Source organism: Podarcis raffonei, chromosome 2 (genome assembly GCF_027172205.1).
Source record: "Podarcis raffonei isolate rPodRaf1 chromosome 2, rPodRaf1.pri, whole genome shotgun sequence".
NCBI classification, from domain to species: Eukaryota; Metazoa; Chordata; class Lepidosauria; order Squamata; family Lacertidae; genus Podarcis; species Podarcis raffonei.
The window spans coordinates 81,587,725-81,613,418 of NC_070603.1; the positions used below are offsets into that span (position 1 = coordinate 81,587,725).

Below are 25,694 nucleotides of genomic sequence, written 5' to 3' on the forward strand. Positions count from 1 at the left end.
AATTTCTCATTCAGCATGGAGTCCTTGTCCACAAGGCAAGGAGACACACACCACAGGGAGGAAAATAAACTCGGGTTCTTTAGGAACAGCTGCTGGCTGTTTTGCATATACATCCCCATTTCACTTCAGGCACAAACCACTCATTCATCAGCATGCAAATCAAGGGGGAAGTGGGGGGAGGAGAGAGAGAGAGAGAGAGAGAGAGAGAGAGACGAGAAGTTGTCAAATTGTACAGGGAACAACTCCCAGGCTGCTGGAGGCTTGAGGTGTAAGAGAAAAGAAAGCAAAACAAAGCAGATGCCTTACTGGAACTAAACATAGCAGGATTTTCACTCAGTAAAAGCAAGGGACAGCAGACAATGGATTTCCACATACCGCAGTGGCAAACGCTGTCGTCAAACAGAAAAATACCTAATTTGAATCAAATCTCTGTTCTAGGGCCTTGTAAAGACGGAAGCTGAATCGGAAGCTGTGGCTTCAAATTCGTAGCTGCGCTTGAATTTTAACATAGCCCCTTTAGCAGTGTGTGTTGTTTTGGGGCATGCTCAGCAGCACTTGGGGGCCACCCATAAGCAGCAAGACATTGTTATCAGGCCAAAACACCACTTCCACACAAACCTTCAAAATTAGGCACATGAAACAACACTGATATTTGTGCATGCACACACACATATGAGCAAAGTCTCTTAAGCTAAAGGACCAGCTATATACAAAAAATCACTTCTGCAGAGAGCAAACAACACTGATATTTGTGCATGCACACACACATATGAGCAAAGTCTCTTAAGCTAAAGGACCAGCTATATACAAAAAATCACTTCTGCAGAGAGCAAAGGTCCTAATCATTTATCGCATTTGTATCCCATCTTTTTCTCCAAGGAGGTCAAGATGGTATGCACGGTTCCCCCTCCTCCTCACATAACCCCCACAACAACCCTGTGGGGTAGATTATGCTGACAGGCAGTGACTGGCCCAACATCATCCAGTGGAGCTTCATGGCACAGTTGAGAGTTTGAACCCTGGTCTCCTGGGCCCTAGTCCAACACTCCAACCGCTAAACCACACTGGCAGCTGTGTCCCCCCGCCCATTAAGTGGCCTACTGGCAAGTCAAACTCTTGAACCCAGCTCACTGGGAGTATATCAAGGATAAATTCTCATTTTGCATCAGATAAGTGGCTACCTGAAAGTTCTTCTCACATGCTGGCTTTTCTCATTACGAGATCCACCCTTGCAACTATAGCAACACTCATCTGCGTGAACCAGAGTTGTCACGCAGCAAGATTTGCCACATCACCACAGCCAGTGCCCACTAGTAACACAGAGAAGGAGCAGGAAAAAAAATCATTAGGGCAGGGCCGTCGCTCAGTGGTAGAGTGATACATAATAATAATAATAATAAATTTTATTTATATCCCGCCCTCCCCAGCCGAAGCCGGGCTTCGGGGCGGCTAACAACAATAAAACAATACAAAAGTACAACGCAAACAACACTCTAAAATCATTCATTATAAAATTAATTAAATTCAAGCCACTGGCCACCATTGGGCCAGAGCTCCGCGAAGATTGCCGAGGGAGGGAGTCAGGCTGTGCCCTGGCCAAAGGCCTGGCGGAACAGCTCTGTCTTGCAGGCCCTGCGGAAAGATGTCAAGTCCCGCAGGGCCCTAGTCTCTTGTGACAGAGTGTTCCACCAGGTCGGAGCCACAGCCGAAAAAGCCCTGGCTCTAGTTGAGGCCAGCCTAACTTCTCTGTGGCCTGGGACCTTCAAGATGTTTTTATTTGAAGACCGTAAGTTTCTCTGTGGGGCATACCAGGAGAGGCGGTCCCGTAGGTACGAGGGTCCTAGGCTGTATAGGACTTTAAAGGTTAAAACCAGCACCTTAAACCTGATCCTGTACTCCACCGGGAGCCAGTGCAGTTGATATAGCACCGGATGAATGTGATCTCGCAGCGAAGACCCCGTAAGGAGTCTCGCTGCAGCATTCTGCACCCGCTGGAGTTTCTGGGTCAGTCTTAAGGGCAGCCCCACGTAGAGCGAGTTACAATAATCCAGTCTGGAGGTGACATACTCTGTGTTCAGAAGCCCCAGGAGGTTCCATCCCATCATTTCAGCAGCAAAGCTGGCAATGTACAGTGGTACCTCGGGTTAAGAACTTAATTCGTTCTGGAGGTCCGTTCTTAACCTGAAACTGTTCTTAACCTGAGGTACCACTTTAGCTAATGGGGCCTCTCACTGCTGCTGCACCGCCGGAGCACGATTTCTGTTCTCATCCTGAAGCAAAGTTCTTAACCCGAGGTACTATTTCTGGGTTAGTGGAGTCTGTAACCTGAAGCATCTGTAACCCAAGGTACTATTTCTGGGTTAGTGGAGTCTGTAACCTGAAGCATCTGTAACCTGAGGTACCACTGTATTTGCCTCAGAAGAGACACACAACAGTGAGTGAGATGATCTGGTAGATCCAATGAGGGAAAAGGCAGCTTCCAGAGTACACATCTGAACTTAACTTGTTCTCTATATAGTGTGGGGAGAAAACACACTTCAGGCCAATATGTGTGTCTTTTGAAGGCAAGCCATAAAGGATTCTGCAGCACTTTTAAGTCAAGACCCATTGTTCCTCAAGCATGAGGAACAAAACGAAGTCACTTTTTTCCATGCAAAGTGTAACAACAGAAATACATTTATACACAGCCACCCCCCTTTCAAAGACTCTAGGGGAGCCAAATCACAATGAGGAACAAATCACAGCTGTAGATCCCCCAAAGGCAGCAGAAAAATATAAAATGGAGACTGAAAGCAGACAACTAGGGAAAATTCTATTACGTGGAAACATTGCTTTGTGCCTGCAGAAGAGTGAAACTCTGCAGTCAGAGATGGAATATGAGGGGGGGAAAGCTATAGGTAGCACAAGAGTTATTACAGCAATTGCAGATACAATGACAGCCCGTTTTTTTCAGCGCACTGTGCACCAATAACATCTTGGAATGGTGTCGAGAAGGGAAAGTCTTTCATTTGCAATAAACACATTTCTGTTTCACCTCACAAGCGAAGACATTGCCTCACAACATTTGCCTCCCTTCCAACTATTCCCATCAATTTGCAGATCGTGTCTTTAAAGCCACAGAAGCAGCGGAGCATTTCTGCAACAGCCTCGGAATGACGCCATAAAAATGACGTACAATTTCGATTATTACTATCCTGGTCGGTCCAGTGTTATCACGACAGTTCGCAATGTGCGTACAGGAAGGCCAAGCTACCTTACAACAACGGGAAGGCTTCAGAATTTTGATTGCTGCTAACAAAGAGAGAGTCTTCGTTAAACAGACAAACAATTAGCTTTGGGCCTCTTCAGGCAAGCTTCGCCACCAAATGGAAAGCTCTCTAACTCCTTTCAGCAGTGCTATAATGCAGTGGGGGGAGGGAAATCACCCAAACACTGGATTGCCTCCATGCCTTTGAGTGAATGGAAGCTTTCAGTGCTTACTGAAGTGCAAGGCCCGTATCTGACAAACAAAAGCTAACATTATGTACAGTACCCACAAAAGCAATGACAAAACTAAGACAGCGTGGCTCCACTCAGCAAGTCTTGAAGCCAGAGGCAAAAGGGAATGACAGTGAGCCGCCACAGGCAGTGGCTGACCCCCATTGCAAGAAGGAACAATGGAAACAGAATGTGGAAAAGGGCATTCCTTTATGAAGTACACTTAAAACACAATGCAAGACTTAACAGTATCCCATGACTTCATGTGGCTGGGGTGGGGGAGGGATGCATATGACCGAAATGGTGTGAAACAAGAGGGATAAAGAACTACTCTACAGCAAAATAAGCAGACGAGGCTGAAGGGTCAATGCATCTTCTCCATCCTTGCAATTTCAGAAACGCTAAGAACCCCATATTCTATTATGACAGCTTTGCCAGAGACACACTAGAGGACAAGGAGATTCTACGACACAGACTCCAGCTGCAGTCCAGCACACTGGCAGGAAAAGAAAGAAAGAAAAGGAACAAATACTTCACTACGTTTCTGCAAGTCACAACAATGGGAAGGTCAGAGGCAGCACCAGACCAATTTTTATGCTAACAGACTTACTGCCAGTGTTAAAAAGAAAAAGAAAAACAAAGCCACATTTTGTTCAGATCAGTTATAATCCATTTGTATCTCAGAGCATCTGGCCATGCAAGGTTAAACAAAGCAAAAACCATAGATGCTTGTGCAAATACAAAGCAACCAGTACACAATTTGTTTTATGTGTGGGTTTCTCACTGAGCCAATTAAGCACACCCTGAAACAGGCTTGTTTTATAGCCACCCACCTGCATACCTGTTACAAGAAGTGCGGGGAGCGGGTGGCGCTGTGGTCTAAACCACTGAATGTCTTGGGCTTGCTGATTGGAAGGTCGGCAGTTCAAATCCACGTGACGGGGTGAGCTCCCGTTGCTCTCTCCCAGCTCCTGCCAACCTAGCAGTTCGAAAGCATACCAGTGCAAGGAGGAAAACAGGTACTGCTATGGCGGTAAGGTAAACAGTGTTTTCGTGTGCTCTGGCTTCCATCATGGTGTCCTGTTGCGCCAGAAGCGGTTTTGTCAAGCTGGCCACATGACCCAGAAAGCTGTCTGCGGACAAATGCTGGCTCCATCGGCCTGAGAGTGAGATGAGCGCCACACTCCATAGTCGCCTTTGACTGGACTTAACCATCCAGAGGGGTCCTTTACCTTTTGACATTTTATAAGAAGTGGCTCCAAGAAAGCAAACTGGAGGAGAGTGGACACTTATGTACTGCAAATGACTTGTATCTCTATGTATAGACAAGCAGTCTAGTAAAATTGGTTGCAGGCTAGTATCCAACCCAATCCAAATAACTTTATTGTACTAGCCACTGGCCATGACAAATCTGAATCAAAAAGAAATACAAGTAAAAGGGGTGTGGCGCCACAGATAATGGTCTCTGTTTAGATCTCTGCATCTCCCTTGCAGGCTAGTATCTTTTCTAGCTGAACTTGCAAGACTGCTGTAGAATATTTTGGAAGACAATTAAATGTTGTACAATTCTTCCATTTCACTACAAATCTCACATAACAGACAATTTGGGATTTGTCAACCTGCCAGTTAGGAATAGCAGGGAAATGTGGTGTTCATATGGATGTAGTTGCAGATTCTAACGATTTTCTGTTGGTCAATGGCTGTAGGCTAGTTTCGCAACTTGCAGAAGCACCAACAGTGGCCACACACACAACCTTTCATCACCCTCAGAGTTTCGTAGCAACCCACAAATCCTATCCACAGACAACCCTTTTGGAGATCCTTGTGAACATTTCAAGGTGATTAATTGTTACTGACGTGAACATATGGACAAGACCAAACACTGTTCAGAATAATAAGAATGGCTAGGAGGAATATTCCCAGTCTTTTATAGTTTTTCCTCAAATAAATAAGAGACAATGCAAGGTCAGGGAGGCATTTCATAACATGTAAAATCAACTCTATTACTTCGTAGAATCACAGAATCATAGAACTGTAGGGATCCCCAGTGAGAAGCAAAACCCACAAATCAGTATTTTTCCATGTTTAGACTTATACTCCTTAACATACTTATGAGTAGTAATGTAAGGGTTTCAATTACAGGTGTCACATTCAAGTAGAATTTAAGGTAGCACAATAATTCTGTCTTCCTTTTCTGCTCTTATATCCCCCTCTCGCTTCTCTTGTTTGCCTTCTAGACCTCCTAAAGGATGCCACACCTCCTCAAAATCCATCTCTTCCACGAAGCCTTTGGCACAAGACCCCTTAGTTCCCACACCCTCTGATAACACACCCTGAGGCAAAGCTTAAGCTAACTTCCCTGTTTCCTCCTCTCCTCCCTACACTGAATTTTAGGTGGTATGTTCCTAAGGACAGGGACCTGTCTTCTATTACTTCACTGATGGCACCAAACAGCAATGCAAATATGGAAACACATCAGACTAAGAACAGGTGAGCAAAAAGCAGCTCACCTGTGGCCAGAGAGAATCATCTCCAGATTTCTATATGCAAGGAGGGATGGCTGTTCTTCTTTCTGCTAGGCCACATGTTAAATGCAGGAATGCAAATATCTGAAGCCTGTAGACTAAGGCTGCACTCCTAAGCATATACGGAAGCAAATTCTAATTCAGCGGGGCTTACTCCCAGGTAAGCAGGATTTGGACAGCAGCCTAATTTGCAAGGCTGCCTTACAATGAATGGAAACACTTTCCCTGCAGGCAGATTCAGCTTTCTATCTCCTAACATTATCACATACTCCACAGCTATTTTTATTCAGCTAATTACGTGTGGGAAGATACAAAGAATGTATACAGCTAACTATGTTTGGGTTAACACAAGCAGCTGGAAAGCTTATTAGCACAATTACATTATTGTCTAAATTCCATGTGGCAGATTGCTTCATCACGCAAAGATTACACAGTTACATATTTCCCTCCCCTTAAATAGGAGAGCAATGTAAGAACAGCTATGGACTCTCCCTCTTAGCATCAGCCCACTAGAATGGGAGTTACGGTCCCTAGGCCAAACTAGACAGTTAGGGGTCAGCAAACTTTTTCAGCAGGGGGCCAGTCCACTGTCCCTCAGACCTTGTGGGGAGCCGGACTATATTCTTTGGGGGGGGGGAATGAATGAATTCCTATGCCACACAAATAACCCAGAGATGCATTTTAAATAAAAGGACACATTCTACTCATGTAAAAACACGCTTTTTAGGATTTAGAAGGCGATTGGCCCAGATCCGGGCCCCGGGCCTTAGTTTACCTACCCATGTGGGAATCTGTGATGTTACAAGGAATTATTGATCTTTCTCTCTCTCATTAGCAGCCTCACTTGGCTTTATACCTTTAAGTTTTCTCCACTTAGAGCCAACACATTTAGTTTGGATTGAGAAAGGGGTGAGGGAGGCTCAAATATTTGCACTTCTCAGGTCTTCAAACCAACAACTTGGGATCTCCTAATTAGTAATACAAACACAATTCACACGAGATCCTGATCATGGATCTCTTGCATAATGTCTAGCTTGGTCATCAATGGCAGTGAAATAGCCCAAGCCCAAGCCCTCAATGATAGCTGCTTTGCCCTTCTGAAAAACAAGGGAAAGCAGCAATTTTTTATGGTAAGCAGAAGTGTAAGTGCAGTGACTGAATGTTCCCATACAGACACAGGAAACTGCATTAAAAAAACATACATTCTGCATTCTTCTGAGCCTTCAATATATTATCTTTGTTCCATTCTGCTCTCAATAGTAAGAAGTATTCAATTATTACTTTAAAATTAACTGAAAGTCACCAGCCATTTCAGTAGGTTGATTCCCCTTGAAATTTGGATAAAAACTGCCGAATACTATTTGCTTTTACACTGCCCCTCTCCAAAGGGATTTTATTCTTATGCATCCTCCCGCAAAAGCTACAAAAAACGCTAATTTACAGCCCTATGAAATGTAATTCTGAAGGGGGGTGGGTTCAAAATACAAAGTAACTCTCTTACATACAAACTGTTATGGTTTGCATTATCATTCCCCCAGCCCCACCCACACATAATGTGCTAAAGACAAAAGAAAATTCAATGCGAATCCACATCTAACGGGTGAGCTCACAATCCTAGGAATTTTGCCAAAACAGCAACAAAACAACAATCCCAAACAAATAAGCAGTTATTTCCCCAGCTGTAACATCCCCAGTAATTTGTATAATCATGTGCCCCAGCAGCATCCCATAGAATTTAAAGTGACATCCTCTTCCAGTTGTGTGTCACGGGGACAGATGCTTTTAAAATGATTAGGTTTCATGTTGTGCTCCAAAGAGATTTCTTAATGTAGTTCACATCAAGGTCACATTAAATTAGCTAAGCCCATCCACTCAGGGTTTAATTGCCTGCACTGTTCCTCAGATGCAAAGCGGGTATGGGGGAGGAATTTCCACACTAGAGCTGATCTAATAGACTTTGGTTTAGGGAATTAGGGAGCACAGTTTATGCAATTCTTGATTCATGTTCAGCTCTGAATGAGGGCTCTCGCGACTGCCAAGCACACACGCCTCTCCTTGCGTATTCCATCACTCTAAATATTATAATCTCTGAACAAAGCTCAGCGAACAGGCTGAAATCTCAGATTAAACCCCAGAACTGAGCCGTGCATGCACCAAAATCACTTTCCTCTAATTTGCACTCTTGCAAATTTAATGAGGGGAAAGAACATCCTTCGCACAGTCATTGACTTCATAGCAAAAGTATGTTAACACAGATAGAGAACATTAGAATCTAGCCCTCTTTTCCCAGTGAACTGGGCATCTGTCCTAGTTTATATGAATCAAGGCTCTTCCTTGATTAAGAATATAGTTACCAAGAGTGACAATTCAGAGGAGGCCACATTAAGTGTTTCTGCCCAGCTGATACACACAGTATTGCCCAATCTGATGCTCTGGAACAGAGTCAGCTGCCTTATAACAGGTCAGACAATGGCCTGGTTTGGACAATCACATCTTGACTTAATAAGCCAAGATAGGAACCACAGCTTTGTGCCGTCACATGCAACCCCTTCTCTGTGTGTCATGCAGTAATTAAACCAACAATTCTCCAATTAACTGCAGCTTTTCATTTGTCTGAACTAGGAAACTATGGTTAACAGATTCAGAACAAGCCAGAATCTTAAAACCATCAGCCTGGCCTGTTCCAAACCTGCTAACCACAGTTTCCTGATTCAGACAAAATGGGAAACTATGCCTAATTGGAGACTTCTGGATATAATGACTAACTCCCACAAAGAGAGGACAGAAGGAGATATGTATGTGTGGGTAACAAAGCTCATTTATATCTCAGACTGGAAAGCTTGGGTGCAATTGTCCAAACTCAGGCATATTTGTCTATCTAGGCCAGTGCTGTCTACCTTGCTTAGCAGTCATATTTCCAATCAACCCCTACTTCCTAACTGGAGATGCCAGTGGCTGAACCTTGGAATTCTTGAATGCAAACTCTGAGCTCCAGCTATGAGCTATGGTCTCAACCCCAGAAACATAACATTTTTTTTAAAAAAAACATTTACAGAAAGGAACTATTACATCTCTAGTGTGGTTGTTGAATGACTGCCTACTGAAATACAAACTGCACTCCTTTGATAAGTCAGTAAAACAACCTCTGAAGCCCATGATACCTTTCAGGATCATGTATTGCCAATATGTAGTTCCTAACATGAAGCTTATTGAGTTGAGGACCAGGGCAATGCCTAAGAGTATAAACTCTGAAACAGGCAATCTGCTGGTCAGACCTCATCGCAGCCATGAGCTCTGCCTCAGTCCCATATCTGCAATATGGGAATGGTAACACTCCCCCACCTTGGAAGACGTGCACAATTTAAATGCAAATAAACAGCAGCTCCTAGGACATAGGGACTCTCACGGCCTTCTTTGCCTCCTGGATTCTAAACTGCATGGGCCATTTCTGATCCCTGATGTCCCTTGTGTTGCTTGGGAAACATGCCAGAGATGTACCGTATTTTTCGCTCTATAACACGCACCTGACCATAAAACGCGCATAGTTTTTAGAGGAGGAAAACAAGAAAAAAAATATTCTAAACAAAACAGTGGATGTATGTTTTTTGTGGTTCATGCAGGGATGCTGCTAATAATGCAGGAGAGGGGTTTAAGGGGAGAAGGAACACGCGTGGGGTGTGTGGAGAAGGATGCTGCTAATAATGCAGAAGAGGGGTATAAGGGAAAAAGGCTCCTCTCCTCTCCTGCTTTGCTCCTTTAAAACAAGCAGGCTCTGCTTCTCTCCCTCCTCCCTGGCTCAGCTCACTGAAAAGCTTTGCTGCTATTTAGCGAGCTGAGTGGTGAGGAGAGAGGGACAGAGAGCATGGTTGATTTAAAGGAGCCAACCAGACAGGAGCCACTTACACCTGCGTAAGCGGCTCCTCTCCCGCTTTGCTGTTTCAAAGCGAGCCACGGAGGAGGGAAGGAAGGGGAACCATGGATCCTCTGCTCACGACTGCAGCAGATCCCCCCGCCATCCGTAGGCATTCGTTCCATAACACGCACAGACATTTCCCCTTACTTTCTAGGAGGAAAAAAGTGAGTGTTATGGTGCAAAAAATACGGTACTTCAAGGAAAAGAATATGTGGATTATCAAACTGATTTGGGGCTAGGTTTTGGTTTTGGTTTGTTCCTCTCTTGTGGCCTGTCCAGAATTCCTTGTTTGCATTTGGACTGATCCTTGGAGCTCTTTATATGCAAAACTACTCTCTGTGCGCAGCTATGAGAAACTTGTAAGTCTTGCCATGCCACTAAGGCCCTGTTATCATGCCCATGCAATTGTTTCCAGGCCTTATTCTGAGATTGAGCTGGAACTTAATGGGGCAATTTTTACTAAGGGGAAAAAAACCTCGGCTGTTTTTTGTTTTTTAACTTTAATAAATTAATTATTAGAATTAAAATATATACAAAAAAATCACGTATAGCTTGTTACAATAAAAACATCACAGAACCAGTCCTACCAGTCCTTCCTTTAAAAGCGCTACCTAATAGAGAATAACATTCCCAAAGGTTGATTGTGGCCAGCTGCTGATGCTGTAGGTTCACCCTATCTGTACTTAAAAGCAGTCATAAAAACGGGGATCACAAGATAATAAAATAATAAGCCTAATAAGCATAGAAAGCATAAAAAGAATGACTGGCATAAAATAAATTACATAGTGGTTCATATCTGTACCAAACATACCAAATATTCATTTGTGTTGCCAAATAAACTCATATTTAGTGTGAATTTGACAACCATGAGATTGTTTGGTTCCCAAGCAGAAGCAAAGTTGGATGGGTCCGCAACACCCCTGGCAGCACGTATTTTATGAGTCAGTTTTCAGAAATGGCAATGAACACGAATTTTTAAAACCATAGATCCATAGATAACAAGATGCGTCTTTCCACCCTGAGAGATCACAAGATGAGCAGCAACAACAGATATAGAATTAATTGTTGAAAAGTAAGATTTCACTGGCAGCAACAAAAAGGTATAAGATACATGGCTTAGCATCTAGGGTGACCTGCATGCCAACAATAATACCAAATTCCATTACAACCTGCTTCTAGAACTTGTGTACATAGTTACATCCCTACCACATATGCCAATACGTTCCTTGTCCCTTACAATCTCACCAGCATAAGGGGGCTGCTTAATTAAGTAACCCCATTTTAAGGCTTAAGAATGCCCTGTTTGATCTATTACTATTATTATTATTAAAAGTTCTCTTCCACCCTTCCACCCAAAGAGGTTCAGGGTGGCAAATGCCAAAATGCTGAAGAAATACAATGAAAAATAAAATAATATTTAAAACGTCCAGAAATATTTGCATACCATATCGCTGTGGATTATGGTTAAGTTCTCTTTCGCTAGCATATTGTAATTGTATAAAAGCAACAGATTCAGATTAAATTCAGGACATTGTATTGATTTGGAAGCCCTTTATTTGGTCATTTTGACAAGCTGAAAGTTGGACTAAAAGTCTTTAAAATGCCCCTTACAAAGATTGCAGTCTTAACAAACACTCCATTGGAACTGCACAAGTTCTGATCTGAGTTTTGCAGAAATCCCTTGGATACAATCTGGGGGTGGGGGAGTTCCACATGTTCCCTTTGGTTTGAGATTTATTTAAACCAGCTGTGTGTATGAACCAGAAGTTCCTATTTCCTGTCCATAAAACATTGCTAAATGATTCGAAATGCAGAGGGGAAACATGGGGAGGGCCAAACGACGAACCAGCTTCTGCTTTAACAGCAGACTAAAGCTGATCCTGAAAAATAAAGCAGCATTTTGTGAAAAACAGATGAAAGCATGGTGATCTTGCTTAGTGAATGCAAAAAAAGTGTGCTCTAGCATACTGCTGGGGCAGAATACTGCATTTGCCAAAATCTATCCATCCAAGTCATTAGATTTCAGAGTCTGTGCTCCCATTAAGTCTCTTGATTTTGTGAGTAATTGGAGCACAATGCCTTTTTTCCTTCTTCTTTTGAATTCTGTGGGAGGTGAGAGCCACACTGCCTGCACTGATGTTCCCATCTATACCAAAGGTTTAGCCAGAGTTCACACTCAGCTTTGAAACATTAGTCCTATCCCAGTTTCCACTGCTTACAAACTGCACTATTGCAAGCTAACCCCTTGTTAACATCAGAGGCGGCTGACCATTTTTCAGGTTCAAAGGGCCACACTGAGGGCTCGTCAATCCCCCAGGAGCCACATGCTAGACGTGGCTATGGCTTCCTCTTTCCTGAGCATCTAATGCCACCTATATTTCCTGAAATTCTAAGGCCTTCTTGAAGTATGGCTGTTCTGTAGGGATGGAACAGTGCAGTAGGTCTAGAAAATCACCCCTAGACTGGGGTTGGGAGTCTTACATCTGCGGGATGGGTGGGTGGGTGTGCAGGTTCTCTATTCCCAATTTCGCGGCTTGTGCTCACATTCCTCCTTTCCAAATATGTTCATTCCTTCACCGCCACTCTAACCCTAAGACTGCAAACTCTTTCAGGCACAGGCTTGTCAGTTGCTGACACTGCCAGTTACGTAACGGTGGTTAATTATTATTATATAGCCTCAAAGTTAATTAAGTTTCTTTGTTGAGCCCCAGGGCATAAAAACAACAACAGATTAAAACAAAACCATTGTTAAAGCATACCATAGCTGTCAACTTACAGATTTGAAAATAAGGAAAAATAAGGGATCAGCAGCCAAAATAAGGTATCAAAAATTTACTTTGATAAAATACATATTTTGTTGCATGCAAAAGGCTTTAGATACCTATTAGGTCCATAAATTACCATATAGCATATATTCAACACAAAAAAAAGCAACAATTTGTTGTTGACAAAGGACAGCTGGACATAGAAAGGGCCCCATTACCTTCAGTAGCATATTTAAGGGACATCATCAATAAGGGACAGCAGCGGGACATGGTGCTGGGATAAGGGCCTGTCCCGCCAAATAAGGGACGCTTGACAGCTATGAAGCATACATGTATCAGTCAATAATATATTAAGGCATTTCATAGCTGCCAGAGGATATAACACCACAGTGCAGGTAACATCTACTATTGTTTGCCAAGAGCAACTCCAGCATCAGCAAAGGGCCATGTAGTTCAATGCACAGCATCTGTCTTGCATGCAGAAGATCTCAGGTTCAATCTCCAGGTAGGGAAGGCAGAGACCCCTGCCTGAAATCCTGGAGAAGTGCTGCCAGTCCAAGTAGGCAGAACTGAGCTAGAGTCTGACTCTGTATAAGGCAGCTTCCTGTGTTCCTATCCACTGGTTCAAACAGTTTGCATAATCCACCAGGAACACACAGGCAGAAAATGGGAGTATGGCTGCAATCCTGAACTTATTGACTAGGGAGCAGGTCTCAGGGAACTCAGTAAACAAGCACAGATACATCATGCCTGCAAGTATTCTGCAGCCAGATCTCCACAAAGGCAGGGAACCGCTCCTCAGTCCAAGGGCTGCATTCCTTTATAGACAACACCTCAAGAGCGGCCAGAGCAGAGGATGTGATTCTCACCTTTTGTACAGGAAGCTACATTCCAGCCATACGAAAGCGGAAGGTGCACACACATCTTTGTAACCTCCGTTGAGGCAAGCAAGAGGCATTGTCAAAGTTGAAGGACACATTCCACCCAGCAAAGCAATGAAAATTGCTTGGAAGGGTGGCGAGCATAGTCTGGGGAGAATCCTAACGACCATAGCGGCATTGTTCCACCCCTGCCTCAGATTATGCAACCATTTTTTAAAATAAAAATTCACTTCAGCTAAGTGAACTTTGCTTATTCTAGTTATTCAGAAAACTGCAGTAAAAATATAAAAGTCGTACTTTGGTTGTCAAATGCCCTGGAACTCAGACATTTTGGCCCCCAAAACGGTTTGCGAATGTTCTTTTGGAACCTGAACATCTGACGGGGATTCCGCGGCTTCTGATTGGCTGCAAGAGCTTCCTGCAGCCAATCAGAAGCCACAATTTGGTTTTCGAATGTTTTGGAAGTCAAACGGACTTCAGGAAAAGATTCAGTTTGACTTCCAAGGTACGACTGTTCTTGTTTATACCAATGCAACATGAAGGTAAAGGAAGGGCTTGTTTAAAACAGTATATACACAATGACATGGAAACTTTCCCCTAGCCATTATCTAACAATGCATTTTATTTTATTTTCTATTTTTAAACATCCCCCCCCCCCGATAAAGAATTATAATCTCATACAGCAAGCTACCACAACTAGCATGGGCGTATTGATTTAATTATGCCCCAAGGAAACGTAGACATCATTTTATTCTCCCCTGCCCCACTTTCCTACTAGCAAAGTTCAAATTCAATGAATCAGCCTATGGCAAAAAAAAAGTCTGCAATAAATAAATAAAAACAAAATAGCCGGCAGGAATAATGTCCTGGGGGTGGGATGGAATTCTCCTCCCACATCAGCCTGTTTATTTCTTGAAAGATCGGCAGTTTCTCGCTACCAAGGATCAATTCAGAGTCTAATTCTTTCTTTTTTGTTCTTCGCTGTGAGAATTACTTAGATGCCAAAGTTTATTTGTGTCCCTTCCTTGTGTTAAAGTTTTCATAGATCATATTCCAAATCCATGCTATATTCTTCCCTGTTGCTCAGCTACCAACTCTGAACAAATACATCTCTGCATTCTGCCAGAAGTGGAGAGGCAGAGAAAAACAGAGAGAAAAACAGAGAGAGAGAGAGCGAGAGAGAGAGAGAGAGAGAGAGAGAGAGAGAGAGAGCTCCTAGACAAATGCCTGGAGAATGAATCACCCACTGGAAGTCTCCTTATGCCCCTGCAGTGTAACCGATTAGTCATAACCTCACATACAGTAGAATGGGAACAGAAAATGGTGAAGCTATTCACTGCACCCCGCCCCCAGCTGCTCCTTGCCGCCCACTGCTCAGAAGGAGGCTATTTTCACATCACATGGCTTCAGCTCACAAAAATGTCAGTCTTCAAATACAGGCTTTCAGGGAAATTCAGCTATTGTGCGATACGCCTGAAAGCAAAGGTTGGCACTGGCCTGGGTGCCAATCTGCACCCAGGACAAGGTTTTAAGGCTTTGTGTACTGATCAGGTAAATGATGAGTAAATAGTGAGTGAATAGATACGCTTTAAAGAGCAAATGGAAGCTCACCACAGCTGGTGCTTGGTGTATTTCGGAGATGAGTTCCCTCCACGGGCTGGGGGCCAACGTGGACATGGAGAAGGCTGTCCTCCAAGCTGCCAGAAAACGAACTCTGCAAGCTGTGGCACAACTAATGGGGTCTTCCCCTGAAAATCTTACACGTACAGGAAGGTCTATATGGGAGAAAGTGTTATTTCAGATAATCTACACCTGGGGTGGATGGCCTTTCGCATGGTAGTCCCCAGCCTATGAAATAAACTTTCCACTGAAAGACAGTATACTGCAAGGAGCTTCTAATTGCTCTTCAAAACATAATCTAATTATTTAAATTTTCCATGGCCTCCAAATCTACTTGAATGATTCCCAGTTACTTTACAGTAATTGTCATAGGTTGCTTTTACTGGATCGTATTAATTGCATATTCCATTTTTTGTTTTGCATTGGATTGCTTTATTGTAATGTCTAGCACCTTGGTATAAATGTGTTCAATAAATAATAAAGGCATAGTCACTTTAAGACACAAAGTTGTTTCAGACAACACAGTTTTCCAGTCTCCAATTAGGTGGGTCACCTCAAAAAACGAGCAGAGGGTCTAGGGCAAGTTGTGCAGATGCTGGTGAGAGTATCCCAACACATTGGGGATGGGTAAAAAAGCTGGGTCTTAAAGCTCAGTTTCAGGTCATCTGCAAAATTATTTGGGGCTTCTTGATATTTCTTCTTGGTTTTGCTCAGGTTTCAATAACAATTCTCTTCCAAGAAACCATTCTGCTTCTTGGCGACTCTCCATCATCCAGTCCAGGCTCTGAGCAACTGACCCCACTGTATGTGGAGTAAAAGGGCAAGGTGGATGGGGGCAGAGAAAGGCCAAAAACATTCTAATTTTACACATTTAACTGCAGAATCCTATATACTCAGAAGATAAGTCTAACTGAATTCAATACAGCTTAGCTCCAGATAAGTGGATATAGGATTGCAGCCTAAGAGAATGCTACCTGTGCATAAATACAAGAAAATGTCCACAATATGCAGGCTAACTGGTTCTTCTAGACATCCTGCGCAAGAAAAACTGGAATACGTGAAGCAAATCAGCTCCTTCTATTGTAAACAAAGTTTTTAGAAAATAAAAACTTATCAGTTTGCCTCAGCCTCTCTACTGTTCTTTATTATTGGGGGGGGGGGAGGGACACAGAAATATTTTTATTAGTTTGCCAAAATGAGGCAGGCACTTCATACAGAAGAGGAGGAGACTGACAGATCCAGCCCACAGGTTTGCTCAGGAGAATTAGATTGTGCCCTAAATGGAATAAACAACAGCTTTTCAAGAGCTGAAACAAACAAAATCCCTGGTGGATTGGGCCCCATGCCACATTCAGCATGTGCTTGCAATAAAATACAACCCTGCCTTACAATTTTAAAGATTTTCAAAAACAGCTTGCAAATAAATTCTAGGAACAAACTAAGATTAACATGATTCACATAAAATACAATCCTGTGGAACATCAGCAATAGAAAAACAGCGCCAGCATTAAATAAGATCTAAAACAGAACCAACAAATTTACTGTTGTTTAAAAAAGATAAAAGTTGAGCCAGGGAGGGAGGGGACAACTATTGGCATGGCACCAAACACTCCAGTCTAGGCTCTAATGCCTAACACAGCATGAGGCAACATTGCAAGTTGGGGTGCCACCACCAGCTGGTCCCCTTCCACAGTCACCATCCACCACTTAAGACCCTTTGGACATGATCTAAGTTTAAGGGGAGCTACCTGGATTTCCTGCCCAACACATGAACCAAGACTTTGGCTTTTAGTAAACTATTGAGCTAGTCCAGAATCATTTTCCTTAAAAGGGGTTGCTTTCTACACCAGAGGTATTTGGTCTCACATAATACACAGCAGAGCATTAAAAAACAAATTTGTACTTTCCTTAACTTAAGAAAGCTTTTTATCACATCATTTTGCTGAACATGAAGTTCTTTGCTATGCGGCCAGCTGGAATGAAAATGGCTTATTCTCTCCCCACCGCGCCCCCACACTAAAATCAGCAAACCTAAAAATATTTAGCCACGATGAGCTCTTTATCCTCGCCCTTTCCCAATAACCACCTCAAATGTAAAGAGGAATGTGGGTTTTGAATTAGCAATAGGTCATTTCTGCAGAAGCTTTAAAAGGCTCTAGCCTCATCTTTTAAGCCAACCACTCAATCTCATATATATGTATGTCTTACTATTGCATATCCCTTGTATTATAGAAATAAATAATTCAATGTATTATCAGGTCTGTGAGCGCTAAGGAATCAAATCATGAGGATTACATCCACTGGCCTCACCATTGGCTGATCAGAAAGCAGTTCCAAACAGGAGGAACCAGTTTCAGTTTCAGTTTTCAGCAAGCTATAAATCTTGCAGACATCACTTAATGCACATCAAAGCACTAGGCAAAGGAGATAACCTCTTTTGAAGTCGGGGATTGTAAGCCTTTGCTGCCCCCAGTCCCCACCAAATGAATTGTCAAGACTGCAGATGATTAGGCTCTGCATACAATCCCTCTTTCAAGTCAAAGTTGACTCTTGCAAAACCTCAGAGAAGTAACCCTGATTTGTCTATAACTATCTCACATTGGACTGGATGCTTTTTTCCCCTCCAACCAAAAGCAAAGGTTAAAAGGTGCAGCTAAATCCTGGATTTACTTGGTTGCTCTTAGTGTTACAGTCATACCTCAGGTTACAGACGCTTCGGATTGTGCGATTTTGGGTTGCGCAAACAAGTTACTTCCGGGTTTCGACGCTTGCGCAGAAGTGCTAAATCGTGCTTTGCACATGCGCAGAAGCGCTGAATCGCAACCCACGCATGCGCAGATGCAGCGCTGTGGGTTGCGAACGCGCTTCCCGCACGGATCACGCGACCCGAGAGTCCACTGTACTAACTTTCATGGCTGTACCAAAAAGGCACAAGTTAAAGAGGGGAGTACCACATATCACTAAGTGCAGAATGAGGTTCCACTCATGCAACAAAACTTTTCCCCCCCCTCCACACTGTGTGGCCCTAAACTTGTTCTGGAGGTTTCTCCAACCAGCCAGAGAAGACTTAGGGTTGCATGAGTGGACCTCACACCATGCATGCAACAACTGAGTAGAATCCCACCCAAAGAATCAAGAACAGAAGAGGCTAGGACAAATGTTCACTTATCAGGAAAAATAGCACTTGGGTCTCGCAGAACCTCTCCAGTGCTCCCAACTCCACTGCTGGCCCTAACTGCTCCCCCCCCCCCCAAATACATCTTCTTTCTTCCTTGCTCTCTGCCAATGTAGTTCAACATTTATTGCAAATGCCTACTTGTTATCCTGTTTTGCAATTTACTTTCACAGAAAATGGGTTGGGGGCATTTCAAGCACAGAGTTTGGATCTGGCTATCCAACAAATCAATATGGCAAATGAGTCAAATCTTATTAGATAGCAAATCCACACCTGACATTTTTCCTGCAAATGTTACGTTTTGTTTCACACAATATTTGCACTGCTGCTAATTATAAGATGAGGTAAGCAAAGAATTCCTGAATCTAAAGCAGAATCCCTTTAAGGGAGAAAAATGAGAAACCACATCAATTGAAGAATACATTTCCACAAGTAAGTGAGACATTCTTTGTGTGGAAATAGAGGCAGTCTTTCTACAAAGATCAGATGAGGATAAGCACAGAATCACCTTATCTCATGAACGGCTCTGGAAGTAAGGTGATTCACCTAAAAGCTAGCTGGGAGCATTTCACACTTTATCATTCCTCCATGGAAGTAATGGACGTCATTTACAGATCTTCATGCACTGTAGCAAGCTTCTGCACCAAACATGTTTTTGCATGCAAACCTAGCCTAGCACGCACATGGCAAAACAGATGGTCTGTGCTGTCAAAAGTCTCTAAGATAGGGTATAGATTCCGTTAAACCTAATGTCGGGAATGTGCACATGGATCTAGTTAAGTCACTAGCTGCAGATATTTTTTACCCTGCACAAAGAGAAGAAGAAGAAGAAGAGTTTGGATTTGATATCCCGCCTTTCACTCCCCTTCGGGAGTCTCAAAGCGGCTAACATTCTCCTTTCCCTTCCTCCCCCACAACAAACACTCTGTGAGGTGTGGGGCTGAGAGACTTCAAAGAAGTGTGACTGGCCCAAGGTCACCCAGCAGCTGCATGTGGAGGAGCAGAGACACGAACCTGGTTCCTCAGATTACCGCTCTTAACCACTACACCACACTGGCTCTCAGAGAACAACGTGATGACTGTACAAGTTCTAGTTACATACTTTCTTCCTCAGAGGAAATAATACACATTTTCACAGGATGTTTGCATGTCTACTAATAACTGGATGAGGGCACATAACATTTCAGGATGTAAAGCAGAGGCAAATCGAGAGACAAAGAAAGAAAGAGAAATTACATTACAGTGGAACCTCCGGTTACGTACAGTCCTCCTTACATACGCTTCGGGTAACGAGCTCCGCTAACCCAGAAGTATATGCTCCTGGTTGTGAACTTCGCTCCGGGATGCAAGTGGAAGTCGCACGGCGCAGTGGGAGGCCCCATTAGCGAAAGCGTGCCTCATGTTAAGAACGGTTTCAGGTTGAGAATGGACCTCCGGAATTAAGTTTGTAACCGGAGGTACCACTGTACAGACCTACCTTTCAACCATTAAATAACATGAGGACAAGGAATAGAGGAGGAATTTGATTCAGTACACATTTAAAGCCAAATATATCAAATTCCCTCTTTCTGAATCACAGCTATCCATCTAAATTTATACTCAGTCATATTTTGTGGTGAGGTTCTCCAACCAAGGTTTACAAAAATGCATATATGAAGGGAAAGCATGAACAAAAATGAAAATATTAATTTAAAGAACATGTGATGTTGTTTAACATCTACATGAAACTGCTAGTTGGGATCATCTGAAGTCTTTGAGTACATAGTCAACAATATGCTGATGATGCACAGCTCTGCTTCTCCTTTACGTCTACAGGAGTGGCAGTGGATGAGCTGGACAAATGTCTTGCTTTGGTAATGAAATGGATGTGTGTCAGTATACTGAAGCTCAATCCAGATAAAACTGAGACACTGTTAGTGTCTGGTTCCCTAGACCAGATGGATGGGAGGTGGCCTGTTCTTGATGTGGTTACACTACTTCTGAAAGAAGAGATACATGGGAGGACTTCTGGATCCATCACTGTTGCTTGAGTCTTAAGTGGCATGGTAGGCTTTTCATCAGCTCTGGCTGCTTTCTGGACAGGGATAGCCTAACTTCTGTTGTCAACACTCTGGTAACCTCTAGGTTAAATTACTGCAATGAGTTATATGCGGGGCTGCCTTTGGAGATTGTTTGTAAACTGGGTTTTCTGTTTTTCCTCCCTCAACATTCAGCCAACATACTATAGTCACTGACTGTTGGAGTTGGGGTGGGGCCTAGTTGGCCCAGAATTCAGTGGCCAGGTTGTTCACTGAGACAAGATAGTCAAAGCACAAAACACCAATCTTGGCCAGATTGCACTGGCTACCAATGAGTTTCTGAGCCCAATTCAACGTACTAGTTTTAACTACGAAGCCTTACGCAGCCCAGGAGCCCAAGACTTCAAAGAGCTCCTCACCAACCCTGACCAGAATCTAGGCTGTTCTCCGTGTGCCCCCTCCATACGAGTTCTGGAGGGAGACAACACAAGAACGGGTATCTTCAGTCTCCCCACTTGTGGAATGCTCTCCCCAAAGAGGCTCACCTGGTACCATTCTTACATACTTTTAGGCATCACGCAAACACACTTTGTTTCCCAACAGGCCTTTGGCTTTTAACTATCCATGGCGTCTTTTAGTGGGTGGGATGTTTCAATCCTGCCTTCTAAAAATATGAACGTGTTTTAGATTTTTCAGTTTTATTTGATTTGGCTTTTAACCTGAATGTCATTTGATTATTGTTGCAAGTGGCTTTGAGTTGCTTTTGTAAAAAAGAGCAACTAATAATTTAAATAAATAAATGAAGAGAACTGATTTTAAGACTGGAAAAATGAGAAATGGAGGCAACCAGAATGGACAGATCCTTCCATCCCTAGTAAGGTCAATGATAATTTCAGCATAAGCATTATTATGCAAGTGGATGAGAGCAACAAAGTGTTGCAGCGTGGAGTGCTCCTGTTCACTGTGCTAGTCAGCCATGCCCTCATCTACAATTCTCTATTCCTCCTCTCACTGAGTTTTCTGTTTTTCCTCCCTCAACATTCAGTCAGCATACTATAGTCACTGACTGCTGGAGTTGGGGTGGGGATTCCCATCCTAAGTTTTCTTCTTTAAAAATTTAGAACTTCTCCAAGCCCGCTGATAAACCCCCATCTTGTGCGTGGGTGGTACTTTCTTGGCCACATAAGCAATGACACTCATGCTGCAGCATAACAAATAGATGGAATAACAAAACTAACATGGATGTCTTCACAAAAGGTCTGCTTCATTTTGTTTAATGACCCTGTACTTCTTTTTAAAATGTACTTGGCTGCCAAAGTCTGAAGAACCTGCTTTGTATGACAATCTCAAATTAGCAGAGTTATTGGATCTGAAAATCTCCATAAATGGTCTGCTTGTTTCTACAAAAAATGCTGAGATGACAGGCTGCAGGACCCACTTTTTCTTTTAAAAAAAGAAGGGATACTCCTAATTATATTGGCTCCATCCTACAGAATTTCCACAGCCACCAATTTTCAGTGTAGGGTATTGATGCCTTCAGAGGTCTGGTTCTCACATAATACTAAACCAAACCATGGCTTACCATAAACAAGCAACCATGCCGGCTTTGGGAGGAGACTGTGACTGTGTTTTGCTCCTCCTCCAGAGATTCTGCTGTTGTGCTGTGCTGTGCTGAACTAAACATGGTTTGGCTTATAGCCTGAACCTAGGTTTGCGGTTTAGCACTCTCCAAAACAACCCCAAGCTTGTCCATTGTTTTACAGCTCATGGATTGTTAGAGAGAGTTAAACCATGAGCTTGGCTTCAGATGACATGCTAAGCCAAACCATGACTTAGTGCAGCATCAGAACAACGAGGGAGGAGCAAAGTGTCTGATCTTCTCTCCAAGAGGCTGCTCATGTTAATGGATGCAGATGCTCCATTAGCACAAGGTACAGAATAGAAGGGGTGGAGAACAGAGAGCAAAGAGAGATTAAACTGTTTTGACACATACAAACGCATTCCCTATATAATAACTTTCCCCATGATTCCATATTAGCATTTCCAGACATATCCACGAGTCCACAGACATGCATTTCCAGTAATGTAAAAATATTTGAAAACATGTACAGCTTTAAATGCGTCCTGAAAGACACCCTGCTTTAATTAATGTGGACAATATTAAGCACATTGCTATAAATCAGGTTTCATTACGAAACTGCATCAGCACAGGGATTTGCAGTATCTAATTAAATCAACACTAATTTTGCTCTCTTAAGGAGACATTTAAGTTGGCCCTGCATTGCTGCCCTCACTACTGCCAGATTTCAGGGAATCTTTGGTATGGGGCCACCTATGGGGCACCCACATGACCACAACCATAGAGCAGGGGGTTTTTCCTGCTGCCACATCAGCAGGGGCATTGCACGTTAGGGTAAATCAAGACTGTAGGTGGCCACCACTGACGGGGGTTCAGCATTGCTCCCATTCAAAATCAACACTGTCTGTCCGCCACTAAAATGCATTTAGTGGCAGCATGAATAGTTCAAGTTGGTGAGAAGAGTTTCAAAGTTTCTATGGCTCTCAGCTGGTACCAGTGTTAGAAACTCAGATATATAAGCTAAACACCAAATGGCACTTTAAAACTGGGTCACAGTCACCACAATTGAATGTGTAGGTACCTTTTCTTTTGCAGTGAAATATGATGTTGTTATTGTTGTTGTCATTCATTTCCTTTCTATACCAATACAGTCATACCTCGGGTTGAATGTGCTTCAGGTTGAGTGCTTTCAGGTTGCGCTCCGCGGCAACCTGGAAGTAATGTAGCGCATGCGCAGATGCTTAAAATGACGTCACATGCATGTGTGGAAGTGGCAAAACGTGACCCGCGCATGCGCCGACGCGCCATCACATCTTACGTTCTATTCAGGATGCGAATGGGGCTCCAGAATGGATCCCATTCACATCGCGAGGTACCACTGTATATCAAAGTGGTTGACAACATATTAAAACATCAAATAAAACAATTCAGAAGAAACGAATTCAAGCTTCAAGGAAAATATTTCAGAACCTTCTCTAAAGGACATTTTGATTTTCCCATATTTATTTACCTACTTAATTTACTGAGCTGTCCCATAGCAGAAGTACTCTAGGAAGCCAGTGTGGTGTATTGGTTACAGTATCAGACTAGAGCCTGGAAGATCAGGGTTCAAATCCCCATTCACGAACCTCACATGGGCCAGTCACAGCCTCCTAACCTACCTCAGAGGGTTGTTGTAGAGATTAAATGAGAAGGGGGAGAACCATGTACTCCTTGGATGAAAAGGTGGGATAAAAAATGTAATAAACAATCCCTTCTGCTTATCTTCTCAAGAAAGCTGGAGGAGCCAGCCAGATAGAAATGTCAGTCGCTAACTTGGCATCCAGAGATCTCCATGTGGTCGCCATTGGCACAGGGCCCGACTGATACCTAGCAACTTACTGCAAGCATGTCGTGCCAGAGCAAAAAGGTCTGTTCTCTGAATCCCTCAAATACACCCCTCTAAGTTTTTTCTAGTTAGCCACTTCCAAACCACATCCAAGAGATAAGTCTCCCCCTTCCTGATTCATCACTCCACACAACTGAGATGACAAAGAAAACAGTCAGAATTTGTGTATCATGCCATCCCAATATGAATCTTTGCAGTCTTTCCCCTAATCTTTCCTCCTTCCTATCAGGTTGTTGAGTGGAACAGAGAAAAATGAAGCTACTTTAATTCCTCAGCCCCAACCACAGTGTTCCCAACAGGATGGGAGGAAGAACTACATTTGTTAGCACAAAAAATGTCACAGCACAACTAAAAAGTTAAATAACTGGTGTCCCGGAGTTGAAAACCTAGCACCTAATAAAGTAACACACAAAACACTGTAACCCATAGGCACCCACTCTTCCATTACAGTTTGCGATTACAGAAATGAACTGAGAACAGTGGAGAGGCAAGGAGCTGCACAAGAGGCCTTAACTGCTTCTGTGAAACAGACGTTTGGTAAAAAGCATGTATTATATAACTAGAAGCATACAATGGGCCAGCACTAGAAAAACAATATTTCAGATTCTTAGGGACCAGGCTTGCACAGAGCCAAACAGTATTTCAAAATTGTAGGCTGATTCTCTGCCCAAGCAATCAAGATAGCAGGCTTTCTGGCGCCTTCTGAATTTACTCAGTGATCTCTGATCAGTTTATGCTGGCACATGCAATAGGCCTAATATTAATTATTCAAATATTAACGTTACAACCTCTGAGCAAAGAAAACTTATCTAATGAACTCTTAACTGAGCCATTTAAGATTCAGATTCGTTTCTGCACAAATGTCAAGCAATATCGTTAATACTGCAAATTCATGCTTCCAAAACATCAAAACTCTACATCAGCCAGTTGACGTGGGCAGAAATAATTTAATTCCCTCCAGGTCTGGCAGAGGCCTATCCTAGGTTCCCTCCCATTAAATGGGAGAAGGAGACAGGGGATCTTCACCAACAAGGCAGGCACGAGAGATCCCTGCAAGGGGCAGGAAGGAGAGAAAACGACGGTCTCTGGTGGACAGATGTCACCCGAGCCTAAGAGTATTAATCTCATAGTATCCTCTGTCCGGCACATTTCACGGCAGTGCAAGAAGATACGGCAGATGTCACGGGAAGGACACGGTGCATTAGCAAGGCGCAGACCTTCCCGAGCTGCCCCTTTAAGAGGGCTGCAAGGCGTGACGCCAGCAAAAGGGGAGGGCCAAAGGCTCTGGATCGGCTTCGTTCTGTGACACTGCATCGCGGGGGCCGGGGAGAGAGAGAAGGCTGGTGCGCCTCCCGCGGGCTGGGCGAATCCAAAAGGCGAGGCTGCCTTGCGCGGAGAGCTGCGCACCCGCAGACCTTCCCAAGCCAGGGGGAGGGTTTGCAAGGCGCTGCATTCGCCACGCGCCCGACACGCACTGGCGAACCAGGCCCAGCTGGCCTTTGCGATCGTGGGAACGGGGCTGCTCGGGAAGCCTTCACGCCTAGGCGCGCGCGCACGCTCCCCGTAACACCCACCACCGCCCCCTGAAAACGTTAATCCACAGAATGCACACGTCTCCACGAGCAAGCAGGCAGGCAGGGGAGCCTTGTGCGCTGGAGTCTCGATTGTGAGCTAACCATTAGCCCATGCTGCCTGCCTGCCTGCTATATTTATTCCTGCCCCTTCCCACAAAAAGCAGCCGGCGTTCAGCACGGTCCCCCCCCTCCCCTGCATCGCGCACCGCCTCCTCGCGCCCGCTAAAGCCCATTAGATCCGCCGCCGCCGCAGCTGTTGCTACCGCACGCCCCCCGCAA

General features: G+C 43.7%; 1 protein-coding gene across 4 annotated transcripts in view; it reads right to left on the bottom strand.

Annotated features, from left to right (window-relative positions):
• The window catches only part of BICD2 (BICD cargo adaptor 2), an 80,628-nt gene that overhangs the window by 54,233 nt on the left and 701 nt on the right, over nucleotides 1–25,694 (bottom strand). The window lies entirely within an intron of this gene.